Here is a 16,582-nt window from a genome sequence, read left to right as displayed (position 1 = left end):
GTTAGGCACCTAACATCTTGGAGGATCTGGGCCTTAGTTTTTAGTAGTTCACCATTTGAGTTGAGTTTCTCATATATATTTATTTCTTTGTCATACAATATTTGGGATTTGAAATGTTTCCAGAGGGGCCTGTAAGCAGAAGTTTGTACTGTGGGGTTGTCTGTGAAGGGAAAGAGCAGCTGAAGAGACAGAGACTCCTCAATCAGGCCTAGGGGAAGAGAGGCAACAGGGAAGAAGTTCTGAGTGTTTGTCAACTGAGAGGAACTGGTCCTCCAGATAGAAAGCCCTGTGGGGCAGCTCTCTGTAATAGAGTGAGGGAGAACTTTGCAGAGCCTGGAAGAGGGGCAAGGAGTCTGTTCAGGATTGAGCCTAGGAAGGGTGGAAGAATTTTCATTCCTTTGAATTTGCACATTGTTATCCCCAGAATGGCTGTGGATCTTGATATGACCTGCCTGAATGTCCAAATCACTGCACAGACAGCTGATGTCTGGAGAAGGAAGATGAGACAGAGGGGCTGGAATGGTGGGTCTATGACATTAAGGGTATGTCCACAGTGCAATTAAACACCCATGGCTGGCCTGGGTCTGATGACTTTTGCTCATGGGGCTTGGGCCCTAGGGCCGTTTAACTGTGGTGTAGCTGTTCAGGCCTGGGCTGGAGTCCAGGCTCTGGGACCCATTGGTGGGGGAGGGAAAACAGAGAAATGCAAGCACTTTTGATTGGATACTTGGCACCTTGTAGCAATTAATCATTTGATTTCTTACTTTGTGGTTACATGTTGTATTAAAATGTCATGTGGTAGTATATTTCCCTTGTTAACATGATTTCCTGTGATGAGCTGAAAATTGTCATTACAGCTCTACTATTCTATTGTCTCTAAACACCCGTGATTCTCTATAAGGTTGTATTGAAGGTAACTTAATTATTTTGATAAACTACATACAGCATTTGTCCCCTTTCTGTAGCATCTTAACAAAATTATTCATAAAACTTTCTGTAGCAGGATGTCCCCCAGTTAAATATTTCTAAGCAAAGTCAATACACTGTCAAACTAAGGTCTCCTCTCATGTATTTAACATATTTATTTAAATTCCTTAATCTCCTAAATTGTAATTTAATCAATTTTTATTTAAGATTTAAATAATCTTCTATGAACAGATCAGAGCTGCTTATTTATCCATCATAGAATCATAGAATATCAGGGTTGGAAGGGACCCCAGAAGGTCATCTAGTCCAACCCCCTGCTCAAAGCAGGACCAATTCCCAGTTAACTCAAACTCTCACACCTTGTTTTTATAGAATTCTAGCTCTCTTATTTGTAAAGTAGCTATGTGTGACACTTTCTCAAGGCACTCAGCACTGAGAGTCACCTTGCTACCTACCCCCTGTCTGAGTGAGAGAGAGACAAACTTATTGGTGCTAAACTGGGTGTAGGTTCCTTGTCACTCCAGCCTGCTAGCCACCCAGACAATCTCCTCAGACGCACTACAAGCCTTTCCTTTGCTTTGCATGTTAACTTTAGGTGCCCCCTTGAAGAGCATTGTCCTCTAGTATCCAACTGTGACTGTCCCCCCGATAAGGCTTTATGGAAATATGCTTATGAGTGTGTGTGTGTGTGTGTGTGTGTAATATATATGAATGATATAACTGGAATAAATTTAATGCTACATATGCCATGTAACATATCTCTGTGAAGGTTATGATCTACTGAATCTATTCATCTTATTTGTATGCATGTATCATTTTTGTATTTAAGTTATGAATATTGGCTGTGGACTTGCTTAACTTCTAAGTAGCCTTAATAAGCATTTGGTCAGCTTCTTGAGAAAGGAATGTGCAAGTTAAATACCCAATCAAGACGCACGTAACGGACAATGGATCTTGAAGACACCAGTCCCAGGAAAGTTGGGTCCCGCCAGAATCAGAATCGTTACAGTGGTATTGTCGAGCAGGATCTGTGCACAGCTGATTGCTTTGAAATCCTGGTAGTGATTTTAAGTGAGTTTAAGTGTGGTGGCTGGAGAACAGACAAATTGGTTACTGGTTTGTTATTTTCTGTTTGCTTATTTCGGGTAAGAGAAATAGGGACAGAAAAGGAAGCAAAATAACTAAGAGTGAAGATCAGAAAAAGCTAGAACTACACAAATTGCAAATTGCCCAGAAAGGCTGAACACTAGGAAAGTCTCTGTTAACTAAGTTTTAGTGACCTGCAGAGGGGGTGTGGCCCAGCACAGGAAAGCAGGAAAATGACTACGAGTGAAGCAGCTACTAAACTAGAGTTGGATAGACTGGAAGCAAAAGAGAGAGAGAAAACTAACATAAGAGATGGATGGAATTAAGACAATTAGAAATTAATGCAAAGGAGGCTGCCCCCAAGAGAGCTGTGGAGGCAGAAACAGCCAGGGAGGAGGTTGCCCACAAGGGAGCTGTGGAGGCCCAAAAGCATGAACTGGCTGTTATGGAGTTGAAGAGACAACCCTTCAGCTGCTGGCTCCTCTTCCCCAAAAATCCACAAATGGGAGCAACTATGTCCACAGTATGATGAACCCAGCAATACTGGCAAATATTTCATCACCTTTGAGAGACGGTATACCCTCTATGCAATCCCTAAAGATCAAAAGATGACCACGTTGATAGTAAAATTGACTGGTAGAGCTCTGGACATATTCAACAAGATGCCTTTTGATGATGCTTCAAACTATGGAAAATTTAATTTGAAACAGTTTCAGGTTACACCTGAAACCTACAAGGTTAAATTCAGGAGTCTTAAGAGGGGATCTGGATTGAATAATGTGGCTTATCTACCAAATCTCTCATTTCATTTACATAAGTGATGGGTGGGGGAGGGCATTACAAGCTTTGAAGGAATGTGTGATTTTAGGCAAGAGGGAAAAAATCAGGAGGGTGAAACTTCACAAGGGAGTGGGATCCAGCCCAGAGAAAACCCAGAGGGAGGGGCTGAGGGTAGGCATGGTTGTGGTACACCCTTTCCTTGCCACAGCCCCCGACACATGCCTGAATTAAAAGCCTTCTCCAAAGAGGCAGAAGAATCTGCATCAGAGTGCCTACCAGGGGCACAAAGAAATGGGAAAATACAGTAGACACTAAACAAGCTAAATCATGTGAACAAAACCTGTCCACAGCAGATTTGCTGTTAATCTTGTGTCTTTTGCTAATTTATCTATGGGATAAGACAAAAGAATTCATACTAGTGGTAAACCCTTTAAAGAGTGGGACATACCTGATCTATGGAAAATACTTTTGTACATGCTAGGGATGGTGACAAGACAGCCCCACAAGCACGTTACTTTTCAGCCTATACCTGTAAACAGATTGGAAGCTTGGCACAGCAGCAAAAGCATAACAGGCCCGTGCTGCTGTGTAGAAGGGGAAACTGAGACACACCACCTCATGCCATTGGTGGCTAAATGCCAAGACACCTACACTTTAACAGATATTGCTGTCTGCATTCTGTTAGCCATACTACACCCCAACCTGTTTTCATGGATCTGGGGACCAGGAACACCAAAACTGGCTAGAACACTTACAAATGACATCACATGGCTTAAAAGTACTGAAGAGGAGTCAGAGTAGCAGCTGTGTTAGTCTGTATCCACAAAAGGAAAAGGAGCACTTGTGGCACCTTAGAAACTAACAAATTTATTTGAGCATAAGCTTTCGTGAGCTACAGCTCACTTCATCAGATCCATGTAGTGGAAAATACAGTGGGGAGATTTTATATACACAGAGAACATGAAACAATGGGTGTTACCATACACACTGTAACCAGAGTGATCAGGTAAGGTGAGCTATTACCAGCAGGAGGGGGGAAACCTTTTGTAGTGATAGTCAAGGTGGGCCGTTTCCAGCAGTTGACAAGAACATGTGAGGAATGGTGGCGGGGGGGGGGGAGGCGGGTAAGTATGGGGAAATAGTTTTACTTTGTGTAATGACACATCCACTCCCAGTCTTTATTCAAGCCTAAGTTAATTGTATCCAGTTTGCAAATTAATTCCAATTTAGCAGTCTCTCCTTGGAGTCTCTTTTTGAAGTTTTTTTGTTGAAGAATTACCACTTTTAGGTCTGTAATCGCGTGACCAGAGAGATTGAAGTGTTCTCCGACTGGTTTATGAATGTTATAATTCTTGACATCTGATTTGTGTCCATTAATTCTTTTATGTAGAGACTGTCCAGTTTGGCCAATGTACATGGCAGAGGGGCATTGCTGGTACATGATGGCATATATCACATTGGTAGATGTGCAGGTGAATAAGCCTCTGATAGTGTGGCTGATGTGATTAGGCCCGATGATGGTGTCCCCTGAATAGATATGTGGACACAGTTGGCAACGGACTTTGTTGCAAGGATAGGTTCCTGGGTTAGTGGTTCTGTTGTGTGGTGTGTGGTTGCTGGTGAGTATTTGCTTCTTTTGGGGGGCTGTCTGTAAGCAAGAACTGGCCTGTCCCCCAAGATCTGTGAGAGTGAGGGGTCATCCATCAGGATAGGTTGTAGATCCTTGATGATTCGTTGGAGAGGTTCTAGTTGGGGGCTGAAGGTGATGGCTAGTGGCGTTCTGTTATTTTCTTTGTTGGGCCTGTTCTGTAGTAGGTAACTTCTGGGTACTCTTCTGGCTCTGTCAATCTGTTTCTTCACTTCAGCAGGTGGGTACTGTAGTTGTAAGAATGCTTGATAGAGATCTTGTAGGTGTTTGTCTCTGTCTGAGGGGTTGGAGCAAATGCGGTTGTATCGTAGAGCTTGGCTGTAGACAATGGATCATGTGTTGTGGTCTGGATGAAAGCTGGAGGCATGTAGGTAAGCATAGTGGTCAGTAGGTTTCCGATATAGGGTGGTGGGATGGAAATTGTTGAAATCATGGTGGAATTTCTCAAGGGCCAACAAAAATACTAACCTAGGTGTTCTGTTATTTTCCTTGTTGGTCCTGTCCTGTAGTAGGTGACTTCTGGGTACCCATCTCGCTCTGTCAATTTGTTTCCTCACTACCCCAGGTAAATATTGAAGTTTTAAGAATGCTTGTATGTCCACGTGCCATTGGCAAGTCATGATGTCCAGGGTTTTTTGTTTTTTTGTTTTTATCTGGGAGAAAGAAGTGGAGCAGGGCAGGGCTTTGTGGGGAAGATGCTGAGAAGAGGATGGGACCTCAGGCGGAGAGGCAGAGAAGAGGCCAGGACTTTGGGGAAAGAGGAGATGAAGGGGCGGGGCCACTGGAAGAGTAGGAGAAGGGGTAGGTTCTGAGGGAAGAGGCAGAGCAAGGGTGGGGACTTGGGGGAAGAGGCAGACCAGGAGGTAGGGCGTCGGAGGTCCAGTTACCAGCCATTAGAAAGGTGGCAACCCAGACTTCTTGGGAGGGCTTCCTCAACTGGGATCATATTATAGAAGTGCAGAATCGCATTCTAGTCTTCCTTTCTGTCTCCTGAGGCTTTCTCTGATACTTCCTCCAAGGTCCCTGCTGCCCGTCATCGATGACCCATCATATGATGATGCTTTCAGGGTTGAGGAAAGGGTCATGTGTGACTTCCATCTCCATATGCGCAACCCGGAGAGCACCAGATCCAGTTTATCCTAGCATGGACTTGTGCTAGGTACCCTTCTGGAGTGATTGCTGTAGTCCTTCACCCTCCAGTGCAGTAGCCCATTTATTTCCTTTGAGTCCAGTTATAGTGTTCAAATTACTCTGACTGTGTCCCTGACCCTGTGATCTTCCCACCCCCTCCACACAAAGGCGTTTTCCAGATGTACTCTCTATGCCAAGGCGGGGGTGCAGCCTAAGTGCCGCCCTCAAAGAGATTCAGAAGCCTAACTTTGAGTAGGTTTCTCAGCTATAAATGCTCTCCTGGAGTTAAGTGCATAAGCCACTCTGTTATTTTTCACCAGTGATGGTGTTGGTGGTATCTCAGGTGTGGTAGATTATACAAATTCAACAGGAAAGATTGAAAGATACTCACTCCACAGTGGTCTGTGTTAAGGGCACTCACCTAGGGGGTGGAGATCAGCATTCAAATCCCTGCTCTGAATCAAGTAGAGAGGGGATTTGAATGTTTCTGATCTTCCACATCCCAGCTCAGTGTACTAACCATTGGGTATAAAAATGTCTCCTGGATGAGGCATTGCAGGCAAGATAGGCAGGGGGATGTCTAGTTTGACGACCTACCAAGGCATAAGCACTTGCTACTCAGTGGTGTAAGGATTTAGACAGGATTGCACATGGCTACTGGTAGAAATTTACGGTACTTCAGCAGCAGAAACGTTGGTGCCTAGAGACTTTAGGTACCTACAGGGTTAGGTGACAGCTGAGGAGGGGGTTTAGGATCTAAAGTTTGGATTTAGGAGCCTAAAGTGGTAGTAAGACAGCTAATTTCCTCTGGGAGTTAGCCTCCAAATGCATTGATTGGTGAAGTGAAAAACCAAGATTTTTCAGAATGTCTCAAAAGAAGTTAATGGGATGTGCTATGAAAAACTGGGACAGCCTCCATGAAATATCCTAGTACATGTGAATGTTCTGGCTCACTGAGACAAAGGCATGGAGGACAGAGTGCTCTGAGCAAACATGAACAAAACCTGTATGTGTTTCAGAAAGCAGATAGATGCTCTTGGGCTAAGATTACTTTTACTGATCAATATATTTTGCCAAAAAACTGTTCTGAAATGCTCAGTGTAGGTCCCTACTGCTACTGCTGGCAGGAGAACAGGAACTTGGGGGTTAGGGAGATTGGGGGTGAGGGACCTCTATGTGTTCAGATAAGGGTCAGGCAGAAATGGAATCAATGCATTGTGGGAATGGCTCTAGAGTACTATCAATACCCATGACCTGGTACATGCCCCTTGTCCACATCAACAGTGCAATATAGAGCAGGTATAGGAACATGCTTCAGAGCTTCAAACGTAGACAATAGGGGAGTTATGACACAAAAGACACATGTAACTGTGTATCAAGTGTACACCCACCCTTAATGTGTTGATTTTTTTCCATACTGGGGAATGAAATTTTATACCGTAGTTGGTTGTTAAATGTGAAATATTGAGCAGAGTGAAGGATCCTCCAAAAGCATATCAAATAAGTTTACCAAGAGGACCAGATTTCATGGGGGAAACCAGATTTCACTGTCTGTGGCATGTTTTTCATGGCCAGGAATTTTGTAGGGTTGTAATGATGGTGATGTTAAATATTGATGTCTCAAATTGTCTGAAAGGAACTGTGAGTAGTACACATGCCAGTGGGTGCTCTCTGTTTTAGGGACTGCATTGTTCTTGACATTCAGCTTTCTAATTGCCAGCAATATTTTACGGAGGCAACCCAAATTTTGTTTTGTTATTTGTTTTGTTTTATAAGTGGGCTCTTTCAATATTTCTTCCTTAAAATCACAGATTTTAATTTCTTGGTTGGCACATTTAGGTACAACATGTCACATAGGACTATATCAGTCTCAGAGTGATATAAATGTAAAGTAACATAAAGTAACGCTGTTTGGTATGCCAGACTGTAATATGGTTATTAAGAGTATATTAAATAAAGGAAATGTTACTTTATTTTTAAAGGACTAACTATGTTCAGTTCCAAGACTGTTATAACATTCTATATTACCACCAGACACACTTATTCTATGGATTTACATGTAAAAATGTAGATTTGGGGACTGATTCCATAATTTCTCCTAAAGTTAAATCTGTGATTTTTAAGAAATAGTGAAAATCTTGCTTGTTAAAAATAAATAATAAATAATAATAATAACAAAAAACAAGTAATAAAATGGGCTCTCTTGTCTATAACATTATAGGAAGAAGGTGGGAATTATTTGTATCCTTGTGGGTGGGAGAAATGGGGCTACGGAGGAATTTTGTCCATTGTTTTTCTCCTGCTCCCTGGGACAAAAGTGAGTAACACTTGTTATTAGCAAGATACTTTGGTTCTTGGAGAGATGTGGCTTTTAAGATATTAGCATGTGCAATTACACACAGAATTAACCAAGATGAACCATCTCATATGTACAAATTTGGATGTTTTCCCTTCTTCTCCCCACCCCCGAAGTATATGGGTCAGTTTAGTGCTCCTGAAAGTGAGAGACCTGCAGTTCTGTTCAGACCCAAGCAGTGTGCTAAGTAAGTTTTCTAGCACACATCTCTCAGTGCTCTTAAATCTTGACCTACAATGCCTTAAAATTCCAGCTGAAGGCCTCTCTTGACCAGAGACTGCCAATTGTTCTGAATTGTGTGATGCTTTTGCAATGTGGTCAAATACCTACTGGGGCAATGATAAGACCACAAACACATTTTCACTTGTAACCCAATCAATATTTCAGTATAGGTCTGCACAGCTGAAAAGCTAGTGCAGTAAATTACTGCACCACATATGCATGTTTCACAGTGTAAGAGAACAAAGTACTTGCCATCAGAGAAAATTGAATACATTTTTTCCAAGGGAAAGGTACGTAAATATTCACATTCTTTGATATTTCGTAGCACTTCATGCATGAATTCAATGCACTGAATAGATCAGCAAGTTTAGTTTTCAATTCAGTAACTGAGATTTGTTATGAAAGTGGAAAGATACAGATGGCATGCAATTATTCATGCTGCATCAGAAAACTGCTATGAAGACACTATTAAAATGTGACTCTTGATTAGTACTCATCATGGTTTCTGGAAAAATAAGCTGTTTAAATAAAATCCTTGGTTGTTTAGTGCTCAGTGATGCTTTCAGCTAAAGAAAGGTTAAGATGTAACTGCAATTAACTGTAAGATCAGATGACCTACAATGGTATTTTTCGCTCTAAAAGCTTGCCAAACGTAATCCATTCCTTTTTCCTCATTAATGTTCAGCACAGAATTTTTCAGCAGCCTTCATATCCTAAAACAAAGATTCAGGTATTTTTTTCTATTTTTTTTTTTTTAACTCTTACTAAGCATTTCCTTGTGTACTGGTTGGATACATATGTACCACACATTTCATTTCCAGTACACAAGCTAAATAATCAGAAATACTTTTCCAGCTATCTTTTCCTAATTTAAATATAGTACCATCATTGCTCCAGTCTCGTATCCCAATTTCTCTGAAATTCACTGTCTGTTATTAGCAGTAAGAGCAAAAATACCTGACTTGTCTTTGTGATGGGGGCGTTCACCCCACACAAGATAGAAAGGTTTAAAAGCAGCCTAAGGAGGCTGTGCCGGGAGAAGCTAATCAGAGAAAGGTTACACGGAGCAACCAATCAGGACCCACCAGGCTCATATATATGGGAGTTGCAGAGCAGAGTCAGTTGCTGCAGTAAGGCTAAGGACAGAGGAGAGTGTTCCTAGTGGGCTGCAGGAAGTTAGCACCTTGTAGGTGTGTGTCTATATCTGAGTGATTGAAGCAAATAAGGCTGTATCTTAGAGCTTGGTTGTAGACAATGGATCGTGTGATGTGTCCTGGATGGAAGCTGTAGGTAAGAATCATAGACTTTAAGGTCAGAAGGGACCATTGTGATCATCTAGTCTGACCCCCGAACAATGTAGGCCACAGAATCTCACCCACCAACTCCTGAAACAAACCCCTAACTTATGTCTGAGCTATTGAAGTCCTCAAATTGTGGTTTAAAGACTTCAAGATGCAGAGAATCCTCCAGCAAGTGACCCCTGCCCCAGGCTGCAGAGGAAGGTGAAAAACCCCCAGGGCCACTGCCAATCTGCCCTGGGGGAAAATTCCTTTCCGACCCCAAATATGGTGATCAGCTAAATCCTGAGCATGTGGGCAAGTCTCACCAGCTAGACACCCAGGAAAGAATTCTCTGTAGTAACTCAGATCCCACCCCATCTAACATCCCATCACAGGCCATAAGTATAGTGGTCAGTAGGTTTCCCGTATAGGGTGGTGTTTATGAGACCATCACTTATTTGCACAGCAGTGTCCAGGAAGTGGATCTCTTTTGTGGACTGGTCTAGGCTGAGGTTGGTGGTGGGGTGAAAATTGTTGAAATCCAGGTGGAATTCTTCAAGGGCCTTGTCATAAATATAAAGGGAAGGGTAAACCCCTTTGAAATCCCTCCTGGCTAGGGGAAAGCTCCTCTCACCTGTAAAGGGTTAAGAAGCTAAAGGTAACCTCACTGGCACCTGACCAAAATGACCAATGAGGAGACAAGATACTTTCAAAAGCTGGGAGGAGGGAGAGAAACAAAGGGTCTGTGTGTCTGTCTATATGCTGGTTTTTGCTGGGGATAGACCAAGAATGGAGTCTTAGAAATTTTAGTAAGTAATCTAGCTAGGTATGTGTTAGATTATGATTTCTTTAAATGGCTGAGAAAAGAATTGTGCTGAATAGAATAACTATTTCTGTCTGTGTATCTTTTTTGTAACTTAAGGTTTTGCCTAGAGGGGTTCTCTATGTTTGGAATCTAATTACCCTGTAAGGTATCTACCATCCTGATTTTACAGGGGGGATTTCTTTATTCCTATTTACTTCTATTTCTATTAAAAGTCTTCTTGTAAGAAAACTGAATGCTTTTTCATTGTTCTCAGATCCAAGGGTTTGGGTCTGTGGTCACCTATGCAAATTGGTGAGGCTTTTTATCCAACATTTCCCTGGAAAGGGGGGGGTGCAAGTTTTGGGAGGATTGTTCATTGTTCTTAAGATCCAAGGGTCTGGGTCTGTAGTCACCTAGGCAAATTGGTGAGGCTTTTTACCAAACTTTGTCCAGAAAGTGGGATGCAAGGTTTTAGGGAAGTATTTTGGGGGGAAAGACGTGTCCAAACAGCTCTTCCAGTAACCAGTATTTGTTTGGTGGTGGTAGCGGCCAATACAAGGACAAAGGGTGGAATATTTTGTACCTTGGGGAAGTTTTGACCTAAGCTGGTAAAGATAAGCTTAGGAGGTTTTTCATGCAGGTCCCCACATCTGTACCTTAGCGTTCAGAGTGGGGAAGGAACCTTGACAGGCCTCCTTCCCGTGGGTCCATATGATGAAGATGTCATCAGTGTAGCGCAAGTAGAGGAGGGACGCTAGGGGACGAGAGCTGAGGAAGTGTTGTTCTAAGTCAGCCATCAAAATGTTGGCATACTGTGGGGCCATGCAGGTACCCAAAGCAGTGCCGCTGACTTGCAGGTATAAGTTGTCCCCAAATCTGGAATGGTTGTGGGTGAGGACAAAGTCACAAAGCTCAGCCACCAGGTGTGCCATGGCCTCATCAGGGATACTGTTCCTGACTGTTTGTAGTCCATCCTTGTGTGGAATATTGGTGTAAAAAGCTTCTACATCCATGGTGATCACCAGGGCATTGTGTTTCCTCAAGAAGTCAGTGGTGTCTTGAAGATAGTTAGGAGTGCTGGTAGTGTAGGGTCTGAGGACAGAGTCCAAATAGTCAGATAATCCTGCTGTAAGAGTGCCAATGCCTGAGTTGATGGGGAGTCCAGGATTTCCAGGTTTATGGATCTTGGGTAGCAGAATACCCCTAGTTGTGTCTCTAGGGGTGTGTCTGTGTAGATTTGTTCCTGTGCTATAGCAGGGATTTTCTTGAGCAGATGGTGTGGTTTATTTTGGTACTCCTCAGTGGGATTGGAGGATAGTGGCCTGCAGAATGTGGTGTTGGAGAGTTGCCTGGCAACCTCCTGTTTGTAATCTGACCTGTTCATGATGACAACAGCACCTCCTTTGTCAGCCCCTTTAATTATAATGTCAGAGTTGTTTCTGAGGCTGTGGATGGCATTGTGTTCTGTACGGCTGAGGTTATGGGGCAAATGATGGTATTTGTTCACAACTTCATAGAGTGCAGAAGCACTCTGTGCAGAAGTCCAGTCTATCATTTTGACCATCAGGAGTCCACACAGAGTTCTTCTTGTAGTGTTGGTAGGAGGGTTCCTGTGGGTCAGTGCACTGTTCAGTGGTGTTTTGAAAATATTCCTTGAGTCGAAGACGGCAAAAGTAGGCTTCTAGATCGCTGCAGAACTGTACCATGTGCATGGGGGTGGTGGGGCAGAAAGAGAGTCCCCGAGATAGAACAAACTCTTTTGCCAGGCTAAGTGTGTGGTTGGATAGATTAACAATATTGTTGGGTGAGTTAAGGGTACCACTGTTGCAGCCCCCTATGGCATGTAAGACTTTAGATATCTTACTGTCCTTTTTCCTCTGCAGAGAATTAAAGTGTGGGTTGTAAATAGGTTGTCTTGTTTTTGTAAAGTCCAGCCACATGGAAGTTTGTTTGGAAGGTTGGTTTTGAATCAGAGTCTCCAGTTTTGAGAGCTCATTCTTGATCTTCTCCTGTTTGTTGTACAGGATGCTGATCAGGTGGTTCCTCAGTTTCTTTCGGAGTGCATGGCACAATCTCTCACCATAGTCAGTGTAGTATGTTGATTGCAATGGATTATTTATAAAGATATACAAGATCTTTATCAAGATTTTTTACCTACAAGCTATTTTATCTACACAATCTTTATTAAGCATTCTTAAAGCTACAATACCCACCTGGGGAAGTGAGGAAACAAATTGACAGAGAGAGTAACCAGACGTCACCTACTACAGGACAGGACCAGCAAGCAAAAGAACAGAACACAATTGGCTATCACATACAGCCTCCAACTAAAACCTCTCCAGCACATCATCAATGATCAACAAACTATCCTGGAAAACAATCCCTCACTCTCACAGACCTTGGGAAGCAGGTCAGTCCTCGCTTACTGACAGTCTCCCAACCTGAAGCAAATACTCACCAGCAACTACACACCACACCACAGAAACACTAACCCAGGAACAAATCACTGAAACAAACTCTGTTACCTACTCTGTCCCGATATCTACTCTAGCGACACCATCAGAGGACCCAACCACACCAGCCATACCATCAGGGGCTCATTCACCTGCACATATATTAATGTGATATATGCCATCATGTGCCAGCAACACCCCTCTGCCACGTACATTGGCCAAATCGGACAGTCCCTATGTAAAAGAATAAATGGACACAAATCAGTCATCAGCAATGGTAACATACAAATGCCAGTAGGAGAACACTTCAATATCCCTGGACATTCGATAACAGATTTAAAAGTAGCCATCCTTCAACAAAAAAACCTTCAAAAACAGACTTCAAAGAGAAACAGCAGAGCTACAATTCATTTGCAAACTTAACACCATTATTTTGGGCTTGAATAGGGACTCGGAGTGGCTGGCTCACTACAAAAGCAATTTGCCCTCTCTTGGTATTGACACCTCCTCATGAATTATTGGGAGTGGACCATAACCACCCTGATTGAATTGGCCTTGTCAGCACTGGTTCTCCACTTGTAAGGTAACTCCTGTCTCTTCATGTGTCGGTATATTTATGTCTGCATCTGTAATTTTCACTCCATGCATCTGACGAAGTGGGATTTTTACGCCTGAAAGCTTATGCCCAAATAAATCTGTTAGTCCTGAAGTCCACCTGTTAGTGGACCTGTTAGTCCACCAGACTCCATGTTGAAACTTGGACGGTCTGGGTGAAAACCAGATGGGTGGCAAACCTAAGGACCCAGAGCTGCTGCTGAAACCAGAATCAAATGACAGCAAGTTTTGCAGTTGGCCTCTACCCTTCTTGATAATCTCCCCTCTTGGTCTGGTGCTACATGCCTCAGCCTGGACCCCCCCCCCAACACGCCACGCCACACCACACTACCTCTCTACCCTGACACAATTGTAGAGCAACAGACAGATGTAAACCAATTATTTTATTCAAATCCCATGAAACACTGCAAAATATTTAGTGGAAGGTATATCAGGTTATTAATGAGCCGTCACTGCTCCCCTGTGTCTGTGCATTTCTCTGTCAGTTCTGAGAGTGACAGTCCCTGAGCAGTGTGAAAAATCAGGCCGGGGGGAGGAGGGAAGTAAAGGAGGGAGGAAGCGGTGGGTTGTATAAGGGTCCAAGTGAGGAAAGAATAGTTTCATGACACTTTGGACAAAGACCCAGCTCCCACCCTCTCCCAAACCCATCTTTCCCTCCTCCAGATAATGAAGGGGGCTGTGCAGGAAGGGGTGGGGATGATTGGTGGCTTGTGTGAAGGACTGTCTAGGTATGGGAAGGGAAAGGGAAACCTTTGGTTGTGCCAGGAAAGTCAGAGCTGTCCATTTTCCCAGTGATCATTTCAAATGTTTTGTACTGTTCTTAGTGTCTGTCTCCTCCCCACACTGAGCCATTCTGCAGAAGTCAGGAGAAGAGGAGGTGGGTGAAGCATCCACTTCAGTGGTTGTGCAAACACAATTTCAGGTCCCTTGCCAGTGGCATTGCAACTGTTAAATCTGCAGTGTTAAATCCAAAAGTCCAGGGAAGAAAATACATTTCGTTGTGCTTTTTAATGCTGTTCGCTGGACACAGGGACTTGACTTTCTGGTGATTCAGGGGGATTTTAGGGGTGGATGGACTTTTTCTGTGGTTCTCTATTCCTCTTCCAATGGGAACTCCATCTGCTGCCATAAAATACAATCAATTTCTTCTCAAATTGCTATCTAGTCTTGTAAGAATAATTCAGCAAACTTTTGGTGTAGTAGAAATTAAATCTAGTTCTTCGGGTTTAATAACAGAACAAATGTGCTGGATCCACCTTCATAGCTCATCCACTCAGCAATTTGTAGAGGGTTGATCAATAGCAGGAATATCTCTTTGGCACAGGTTGTCCTCTAAAGAACTAGAAAACCACTTCTTTTTTTTCCATTTTGGAACCTTCAGAACATCTATGTTCTCCAAATGACTGCCAGCCTTTAAAGATCAGAAAGGTAACTTGATAACATTACCCTTGAAGGATCTGAACCCCACCTCAAGCAGTCTATCTGTGCACTGGAAATATTACAATATTTTAATAAAAGTAATGCAGGAACTTTACAATTTTTAACCTCGGCTCCTTCTTTGTGGGCTGAAAAAGTAGCCTGAAGGAAGCAGGCTTTAACAGCTCCATTCCTGGGCTCCTAAAAAAATTTAATATTGTGGCCTTCGACAGCACAGTTACTTTTTTAGAAGGATTTAGGTACCTGTGAAGAAAAAAAAATAAATTTACTGTTGCCCTGGTCTTTGACTTGACAGGGCATCCCAATGCTGAAAAGAAACCCATTCGGGTAGTACTGCAGGAGGAGCACCACAGAAATAACAAAGGTGGAGAAGAACCCTGGAAGACCTGCACATTGGCCTAGATAGCAGTCAGGAGCTGCTTCATTCTGAAATTCTGCAGACATTGTTCATCATCCCAAGTTTCCAAGATAAAGTGGTCCCACCATACCATACTGGGTTTCCAGGACCAGAAGCTGCAGTCCACCCATGGTCTTACCATTGCAATCCCACCACTCAATACATCTGTTCTGTGGGACGGTGGATTTTCCATTCCCCCTCTGGGTCAGCTGCCTTCACTGTCTGAAATCTCTCCAGACCAATTCTGTTCAACATCCAGTACTGCACTGCATGAATATTTGTGCACTGAGCAGGAGCAGAACCACAACTTCAGGGACTTCTTCCATGTTATAGCTCTATAGGTCCATGATACTCTGTGGAGCCATGAAAACTTACATCTGCTCAGAATCTGGCCCAACATTAAAAATGTACAAAAGCATCATTAAATCAGAAGTAATAGATAAAATATTGGGTCTGTGATATTCAAAGTCATACGGTATATTTTGAATGCTTTTCTTTAGCAATTATTTGAAGGAACTAAACCACAAATCTTCAAATATGATCAGAATTGGAATATGCATCTCTCTGCATTTTTAGTAAAGACAATTGGATTATTCTCCTATTATCTTGTATTTTAATGAAGAGCAAAAACTACAGAGCTACAACCCCAAGGACACTCTGTAAAAATAATTAGAAGAAAATACATCACTTTCCTATTAAAATGAGCATGTCAGAATACAGCCCTGTAATGTGTCATTGGCCTATCATTAGAGGATAATGAGAGAAATAGTCAATTTTTTTCTTGCTAGCCTAATGTGGAGTAATAGAAAGAGGGCCACTTGGATACAGAGAGTGGAAGACTGAAATGGTTAAATTATATATAATATCAAGTGAATATGGAACAGGTCTTTTCCATGAAGTCTGATCAAACTACTATAATCCATTTCCAAGATGAAGTGTCATTGTCCAATACTTATGGGCAAATGCTCTGTTTATGGCAGAGGAGAGTCTGGACCTATTCCCAAAGAGCTTAGAAAAGGGGAACATCAGTTATGTAGCATGCACCACTGTGTGGTGGTGTGGGAGTTCCTTCTTAGAGGCTCTGTTAGATAAGCTTTTTCACAGAGAGGAAGGGGATTTACTAGGGAAGAGTGGAGGCAGGCTGCAGGAATGGCTAACTCTACTGGATTTTTCCCTCCAGGTTGAGCAAGGTAGTATAAATTAATGATGAGTTGGAATTAACTTCCACCTGTTTTATTTACAAGCCACCATGTGAAGGTCAGATATAAGGCCTAGCTATGTCCAGAGGACTCCATTTTGCATCAGAACTGGTGGGAGGGGGAGGAGACAGTATGGAATAAGACCTTGGCACAAATGACAGTGTTTCTCTCCTGGATCCATTGAAGCAGCATGTTTTGAGGGCCAACCCCCCATTATTCTTCAGTGTTGGAAAGGCAGACAACACC

The sequence above is a fragment of the Lepidochelys kempii genome, chromosome 4 (assembly GCF_965140285.1).
Source record: "Lepidochelys kempii isolate rLepKem1 chromosome 4, rLepKem1.hap1, whole genome shotgun sequence".
Classification (NCBI taxonomy): Eukaryota; Metazoa; Chordata; order Testudines; family Cheloniidae; genus Lepidochelys; species Lepidochelys kempii.
The sequence above is the reverse complement of the archived record's forward strand: the minus strand, read 5'-3'. Positions refer to the sequence as shown.